Source organism: Octodon degus, unplaced genomic scaffold (genome assembly GCF_000260255.1).
Source record: "Octodon degus isolate 3935 unplaced genomic scaffold, OctDeg1.0 scaffold00025, whole genome shotgun sequence".
In the NCBI taxonomy this organism is placed as follows: Eukaryota; Metazoa; Chordata; class Mammalia; order Rodentia; family Octodontidae; genus Octodon; species Octodon degus.
Genome location: NW_004524601.1, coordinates 10,069,812 through 10,077,954, shown reverse-complemented (window position 1 = coordinate 10,077,954; position 8,143 = coordinate 10,069,812). Strand labels below are relative to the sequence as shown.

General features: G+C 41.8%; 1 protein-coding gene across 2 annotated transcripts in view; it reads left to right on the top strand.

Annotated features, from left to right (window-relative positions):
- Positions 1 to 8,143, top strand: part of CUNH2orf88 (chromosome unknown C2orf88 homolog) — a 60,330-nt gene that overhangs the window by 44,481 nt on the left and 7,706 nt on the right. The window contains exon 1 of one of the 2 annotated variants that reach the window (XM_023712288.1): positions 1,249 to 1,271. The exons of the other annotated variant lie outside the window; for it this stretch is intronic. The gene's annotated coding sequence lies outside the window, so the exon portion shown is untranslated. Of the gene's footprint in view, positions 1 to 1,248; positions 1,272 to 8,143 lie in introns of those variants that run through there. 2 annotated transcript variants of the gene reach the window in all.

Sequence of the window (8,143 nt, the reverse complement as noted above, 5' to 3'; positions counted from 1 at the left end):
GCCGCTGGGCCGGGGGAGGCTGCACGCAGCGGGGAGGCTGCGCGGGAGGAGGGCGAGCTCGCAGCCTGAGGGCCGGGCGGGCTGTAGGAGCAGCGGCGCAGCTGGAGTTGTCCGTGTGCGTCCCATCTGACCCCGACCCTTACGGAGGCTGTAAAAATTAGCACTAGTGTCCTCATACCAAAGACTTGATCCTGTTGGATTCTGATATGTGATGTTTATCTCTAAGGAATCTTTTTATTGTGGTAAAGTAGAAATCAACCCCAAATTTAACAGTTAAAACTTGGTTTTTTCCTTTGGATGGGGTGGTTTTCTAGTACCTGTCATGCTATCATAAGTACATGGGAAATAGCATTATTTAGATAAAACAGTGTGGTTTGGGAAAATGGTTTCGTTTTTCAACTTTACTTGGCCATCAAGCCAAACATTACAGAAGTTATTTTTTAAGCAGAAGGACACTTAACAGCGTAGGTCTGGGGCGCTCCTGCAGACCAGCGTCGCCTTCGTAGAGCACTTGGTGACCGCACCCACCCCAGTGGAGGTGCCCACGCCTGCCTCTGGTAACACAGCCTTCTTACCCGAGGGGACAGCCGCCGCCTCCAGCCCTTTTCGGTAGGCTTCCTAGTAGTCCGCCTTTTGCCAATGGTCTTCCAACTTTGGAAATGATACACAAAACTTTTCTGTACACAAGATCTAAAGTTGTCATAAAGAGGCTGACGAGACCATGAGCGGAATACAGTTTTGAAAGCTCTAAAGTGATACAAAATAAGATTGTCTATTTGGTTGTCATTCATTTGTCTATACAATGGGAATGATCGTGTACTGCCTGCCGGAGGGTTGTCGTAGAATGAAATTAATAATGTGCACAAAATGCTTAGTATGGGTGCCCAGAACTCAGTACCTGTTATCCTTAATAATCATTTTGGTTCTTTCCTTACCAAAGATCCTGCTTTGTGCTAACCGTCCTTAGCCCCAAAATCGAATTCATGAGTCAGTCTAATCCAGAGTGAAGAGCATATTCCCACTCTCACATACCCCAGAGTAAATGTCCCCACCAACTTTGCCTCCAAGGCAGGCTTTAAGTTCTGAATTGTGCACCTGAACATTTCTTGTACTTCGCCGATCACGTGTGGTGCATGCAGGTCTTTCTGCCGCGCAGGAGGTGGACAGAAGCCTGATTTTGAAGTCTGGGCCTGACACCTGCTAGCTTTTTGAGCCTGAAGAAGTACTTTTCCATGTCAATAATATGTGTTTAGAAACATCCTCCTTTCAGGGTAGGTGTTAAATTCAAAGTACTGAAACCACCGCTGCAGTACCAGCGGGAGTTCTGGTGTGTCCTCAGGAGATGCTGCTCAAATGGATGAGTTCAACTCAGCCCCGTTTTATTTCAGTGAGTCAGTATATTCTGGTCCATCAACTGTTCTAGTAAATAGGTCGGTCTGCTTCATAAGGATATGAGAAAAATTTGAATCCAGGGCCTTGTTAAAAATAAAAACCTTGGGCCAGGGAGATAGCTCAGTAGAACGAGTGCTTGCCTGGCAAGCACAGGGTCCTGAGTTCAATCCCTGGTACCGCAAAAAATAAAAAAATAAAAATAAAAACCTTGGTAGTCCTAGGGCATCACAAAAGTAAATGTTAATTTAAAAATGGGTGCTTCTTAGTGAGCTAATTCCTAGAAATTGCCACCCCCTCAACTACAGCCTATTTATGATGCAGAGACTTTTTGTCAGAGATGTTAAGCTAAGTGGTCTGTAATATTTAGGAATTCTAATTATTTTCTTCAGTTTTAAGAAATAAAAGCATGGGGGGGGGAGCTGGACGCCCTGCCCCAGGCTTTCTGGGATCATCAGAACACCCCACACCTGAGGGCCCCCTGGGTGTTGATTTCACCTGAATGTAATGGCTCCTGCTTCCACCCTAGAGCTGTCCTAAGGAGGTTTCTATCCCTTTCAGCCTGAAGCTCATTTGCTTTTCAGGCAGAAAAACAGCTGCTGATGGTTCTGTTTGTCTTTTCTAATTAATATGCCATCTGCTTTTGGATTTGGGAACTTTCTTACTAGAAGTTATTTCCTTTCTTCTTCTTCTTCTTCTTCTTCTTCTTCTTCTTCTTCTTCTTCTTCTTCTTCTTCTTCTTCTTCTTCTTCTTCTTCTTTTCTTCTTTCTTCTTCTTCTTCGCGGTACCAGGAATTGAACTCAGGACCCTGTTCTTGCCAGGCAAACACTTATTCTACTGAGCTAGCTCCCTGGCCCATAGGGGTTATTTTCCATTGCAAGTATACAGTGAACGATATGCAAGGGATTAGTGAAGAAAAACCCACCATGGTATTACAATTTGAAAGTTTGGGCAGTAACTAATAAGTGTTTTAAGAATCAATTTATTCCTTAAGGGGTGTGGGGCTGGTGGTGCATCTCATTGGCAGAGCACTTGCCAAGCGTATGTGGCCCTTGATTCAATCCCCAACCCCACAAAATATATTTTTTTGAATCCCCAGTTGTGAAAGCAAGTGTTTTCCAAGGAGCTAGTGGTAACAAGTTGAAGCTGAGGGGTAACAGACACAAGGCTGTAAGGGAGATCTGTGAGTTAGAGGGTGAATGCCGGCTTGTTGGACCGTGAGTCAGAACACCCTGAACGGCAGCGTCAGGGGAAAGCCTGGCCGAGCGCTGCCTCCCGGTTGCAGCCTTTGCTTGCACACGCCCTGGCGTAAGCAGAACGCAGCTCACACAGTGCGGGCACGTGGCGCCGTAACACCCAGTCACGTCTGAGTGCACCTTTAGTCCTCCCCAACTGCTGTCAGCCAAGACAAGAGCAACTCGGGCACCTCCTGCTGGAGAGGAGCGCAGCATACCAGGAAGACTGACCAAGAACTACAAGGCAGACTTGGTGAAGGCTGGCTGTTGACCTAGAGTCCAAGTATACCTGAACACCATGTCCCCACGTCTGCCTATCACAATAATGGTTCTTTTCAGTGTTTCAAATTAAATATACTGCTGCCTGGAATTTAATTCAGCGCAAGCACTTGGCACTTTTTCATTATTTATGCTTCCTACTTGTGCTAAGGTATTTGAATTAGTTTCATTATATAACAAAGACTAGAATTGATAAGAGAGGGGGAAAGCCCTGCTAAGTCAGGGGGTTCAGTGACCAGGGAGCGCCTGTGAAGGAGACTTCTAAAGGACAGTTAGCAGGGTGAGAAACAGGCGCTTCTGTGTCTGTGAACAGGCACTCACAGGAGCTGTGGGATTCCAGGAGACAGAATTAGGGGCTTCCATACCGTCCTGGCGGATGAAGAACGCATGTAGAGGCTCTCAGTTAAGTTTTATTTTTTATTTCCTTAACTTTTTAAATTATTTTATGAGAAAAACCTTTCATAATGAAATAATAATAGTTCAGAGTAGCTATTCAAGTTACAAAAAACAGATAAATTTTCAACAAGCTAGTATAAATGAAACAAATTAGCAAATATTGAAATATTTTTATTACATGAACTATTTTTATACAGTGTAATTTGGGTGAGTATTTGAACTTCTTCCTACTTCCTCCGTATCTGTTTTGCTCTTTGTGTTTGTGTATGTCTGTATATACAATGTCGGTGTTTCTCATATGAGAAGTCATGTGACAATTAAGCTACGTGTCCTACATAGCACTGTGTTCTCAACTTGCCACCATGTACCTACAAGTACCTCAGGTTTATCCTTAGGACAGCATAGTACTCTGGTGCGCATGAACACATTTTCCTCATCCATTCCTGTTGACAGGCATATATGCTATTTCTGAGATCTAGCTGTTATAAAGCGTGCTGCTGTAAACATGGATATGCATGTATACCTGTAATATGATGATTTTAATTCTTTTGGGAAGATATCTAGAAGGATAGCAGGGTCAAATGGATTTCTAGTTTTAGTTTGTTGAGGAATCCCGGTACTGATTTCCGTAGAGGTCACACTAGTTTACATTCCCACCAGCAGGGTAGAAGGGTTCCTTTCCCTGACATCCTCGCCAGCATTTGTTATTAGGTCTCTTGATGGCAGCCATTCTTTCTGGGCAGTGCGCTTTCTGAATCGTCTTGGAGCCCCACTTGCGTCCAGGTGAGAGCTTCTTGGAGCTGCCTTCCCTGGCACGTTCCCAAGGAGCTTCTTCCTGAGGAAGGCTGAGGGCAATGCCCCAGTGGAGAAGCACGCTCCCCGGCATGCTCTACAGAGCCGGCGCAGAACATCAGGCCAGTAGCTGCAAGACCCACTGCTGAGGAGGTGCGGGGAGGGTGGATGCTTCACATGCTCAGTGCTTTGAGCAAAGGCTCTGTGATGCTGGGAACCTATTCGAAGGATGCTTGGAGAAGATGCCCTTGGAGCAACGAGTAATCCAGGAAGAGCCTGGGATTAGGATTGGGAGCTGCATTCATACTGCAGTGTGAAGGCTCTCAGTTTGCTCTTCAATGGGAAACACACTTGCCTGCTCATCTACTAGTTGGAAAGAGATGGTGAACAATATAAAGTAGGCACCTGAAGCAAAACAAGAACAGTAGTTTTCAGTCCTTAATAAAGGACTACGTGTAAATCAGCTGAGGTTCCAACATCAATATCGCTATATACACATATATAGTGTTTCTCATGTAAGAGAAAGCATGTGCCATTTGAGCTTATGTGCTTTAATATCTATATCTATATGCATAGATATAGATAGATATCATCTATATGCGGTCCCATAGACAGTCTAGATGGGTATCCAAGTGCAGAGTGCAGGGGAAGGCGTGTTACTCATTTTACCCGCAGCTGTCTGGGGAAGGTTATGTAGCCCTCTCTTCACTCTGGCCCTCTCTACTACAAGTCCTGAAACAGCACTGGTAAGGATAAAAGATACCCACATCCAGTTTCCCAACTGGCTTCTCTTACTGCCACTGCCCTAAATAAAGCACTCTGCGTGTGTTCCCAAGGAAAGTGAGAAAGAAGTGAGACTAGGACTGACAAGTGGGGAGCGGCACAGGCATCTTGTCCTCCTGTGGCTCTGGAAGGCGACCATTGCTCTCAGGCTACCGAAGCCACAGCTCCACTTGAGCTGGAATTGTAGACTGATTATACAGTTAGGTGTGACTGATTCAAGCAGTCAGTCTTTTTCAGGTACAAGTCTATCAATCTCCTGGATTCACTTCCAACATATTTGCTGTCTAAACATCTAGAAATAGTTGATCATCATCTGATTTTGTATGTTAGTATGGTGAATTGATTTTTCAATGTTACACTGCATTTCTTGAATTCCTCATGTAAATCCTCTGATATTTTATCCATTTTACATATGCCAGGTTTATACAGTCTCTATGGTCTTGGCACTGGAATAATCTTTCATCAGATAGAATGGGTTTGAGTAATATCTTTGTTGTTGTTGGTGGTGGTAGTTTGTTTTGTTTTGGTACTGGGGACTGAACTCAGGGCCTTGCGTTTGCCAGGCAGGCACTTATGCCACTGAGCTATATTCTTGGCCCAGAAATAGTGTTATTACTATAAAGAAATGTGGAGGGGTTTTTTGCCTGTTTTATTTTATTTTTTATTACTTTTATTGAGAAACAAATAGCAATGAGACAGTTTCAAAACAGGTCAGTAGGACAGTTACAATAATTAATATATTGCATATTATTGTCTTCATAGTGGTCATACATAGTACAAGATGTAGACATGATATCCTATCCAAACACTATTAGTACAAATCTTTCTTCTCATTGAATTAAGAGAAAGTAGCTGTATATCTATCCTATTTTGTATATACAGATACAAAATTGTCCTTCATTTGTATCCCCTTTTTTGTGTAGTTTTGTCAGAGATGGTATTCCATTGCCATTTAAATATTGTAGGTGCATGAATTCAGCGAAATAATCCAATATAGTCCAGTAGTCCATAATAGTAGTGGGTTATCTGCAGGACTGGCAATATCAGAAGTTGCTGACTTGAGCCTTTCACAGCTCAGGATATTAATATGGCTTTATTTTTTATACCTCGTTTTTATACTTTTCTGCTGGATGGTTAAGACCAAGATTTAAAAAAAATTAGACCAAGATAAAGCAAGACCTATATAACAAGAAATATAACTTTTGTATCTGCCAAGGTCAGTCAAATCCCCTCAGGATTTACCCTGAAACCATGTACCACAGTTTGTAGATCCTTTTTCAGTGTCAACCATGTGGATGAGTAAAGAAATGTTTGATAGACTTCTTTAGTAAAGGGCTGGAGAGATAGCTCAGTAGAATAAGTGCTTGCCTGGCAAGCATACCTGTGTTCAACCCCCAGTTCTGGGGAAAAAAAAAAAAAACCAACCTCTTTAGTATAGCCATTTGACCTGGAAGTTTCCTTTGGGAAAGATGTAAATTGTGAATTCAAATTTAAAATTGATATTGTACTGTTAGATTTTTTGTGTATTAGTTTTTGCAACTTGGTGCTCATTTATTATTAATACAGAATACCATTCTGTTGTCTGCATTTACCACTGTTCACCCATTAATCAACTGAAGGACCTCTTGGTTACTTCTGAGTTTGGGCAATTATGAATGAAAACATCCATTTGTATAGACCGAAGGTCTCAATTCATTGTGTAAGTCCAAGGACTGCAACTGCAGGATAATGTAGCATAAGGATGTTTAGCTACCTGAGAGCCTACCCATTTCCTAGATATCTTCCAAAGTGATCACACCATTCTACACTCTCAGCAATGAGTTTGCAGTTGCACACCCTTACTATCATGTGTGTTTTGGGTTTTCAGCATTCTGACAAGTTGTGCTGGTAGCCTCTGTTTTAAACTGCAGTTCCATAATGACATAAGAACATTTTCTAATAAGCTTGATTGCCATTTGTATTATCTTCCTTAGTCAGGTGTCCATTCAGATTTTTGCCCATTTTTAACTAGGCTTTTCATATTTTTAAATCATTAGTATATGCATATAGCACATAATGATTACATTCATCCTTGGTACTTATATGTAACACATCTTAATTCTATTTTTTTTATCATTCTTTTCCTCCCAACTCACCCTCTTGTTCCCCTTTGCATTTGAATACTTTCTTCCTACTTCCCAAAATCCGTCATCCATTTTGGTCCTTATTTGTGCTTTTGGTTTTCAACAGAAGAGAACCAGTGTGATACTGAAACATCTGTGTCTGATTTCACTTAAAATTATGGTCTCAAGATGCATCCATTTATCTAAAAGTGTCTCAAGTTTATCCTCCTCTATTTATGGCAGAGTAGTACTCTATTACATATAAAAACCATATTTGCTTCATTCATTTCTTGATTGGCATCTGGGCTCCTTCCAAGATTTAGCTATTACAAATTGTGCTGCTATAAACATGATGTGTATGTTGCCATGATATGATGCTGTCTTAGGTAACTTTTCTTTCATTGTTGAGACAAAAAACTCATATGGCCAAACCCAAAAGAGGAAAGGTCTATTTAGCCCCCAATTTGTAGAGGTTTCAGTCCATAATCAGCTGACTCTAAGGTAGGGTGGCTTGGCAGAGAAACAGTTCATGGCACCCAGAAGATAGCAAGACAAGCAAGGGCCTTCACAGCATCTTTATGCTCCTTTTATCTTATCCAGACTTCCAGGACTAGGGAGGTGCTAAGCCAATCAGTGGATCTGTGCAGCTATTACACTCTTAATCCCAGCACTAAGGCATAAATCAGTGACACACTCACTGATAAAAATCAAACATAAATCAGATCCATCCACTTCTGAAAAGGCCCACATATGAGCACAGACGCTTTGGGGGGACATCCACATACAAGCCATAACAGATGCTTTCAAGTTCTTCAGGAAGATACAAAGATGAATAGCTTGATCAAATGGAACCACTAGCTTCAATTTTTTGAGGAATATCCAAACTGACTCCCGTATTGGTTTAATACTTTTACTAACAGTGGAGAAGTGTTCGTTTTCCCCACAGCCTTGCCAACATTTGTTATTGATTTCTCCTTGATAGCTTTTCTTTCTGAAGTGAGATGGAATCTCAGTGTTGTTTGAATTTGTTTATTTCATCACTGGAAAGACCAGTGATGAACTTTTTTTTATGTATTTTCTGGATGTACATCTTCATCTGAGAAGTATTTGTTTCAGATGTCCTTTTTTGGGTGAGGTCTTTAAACTTCAGGGTGTGATATTTTTTA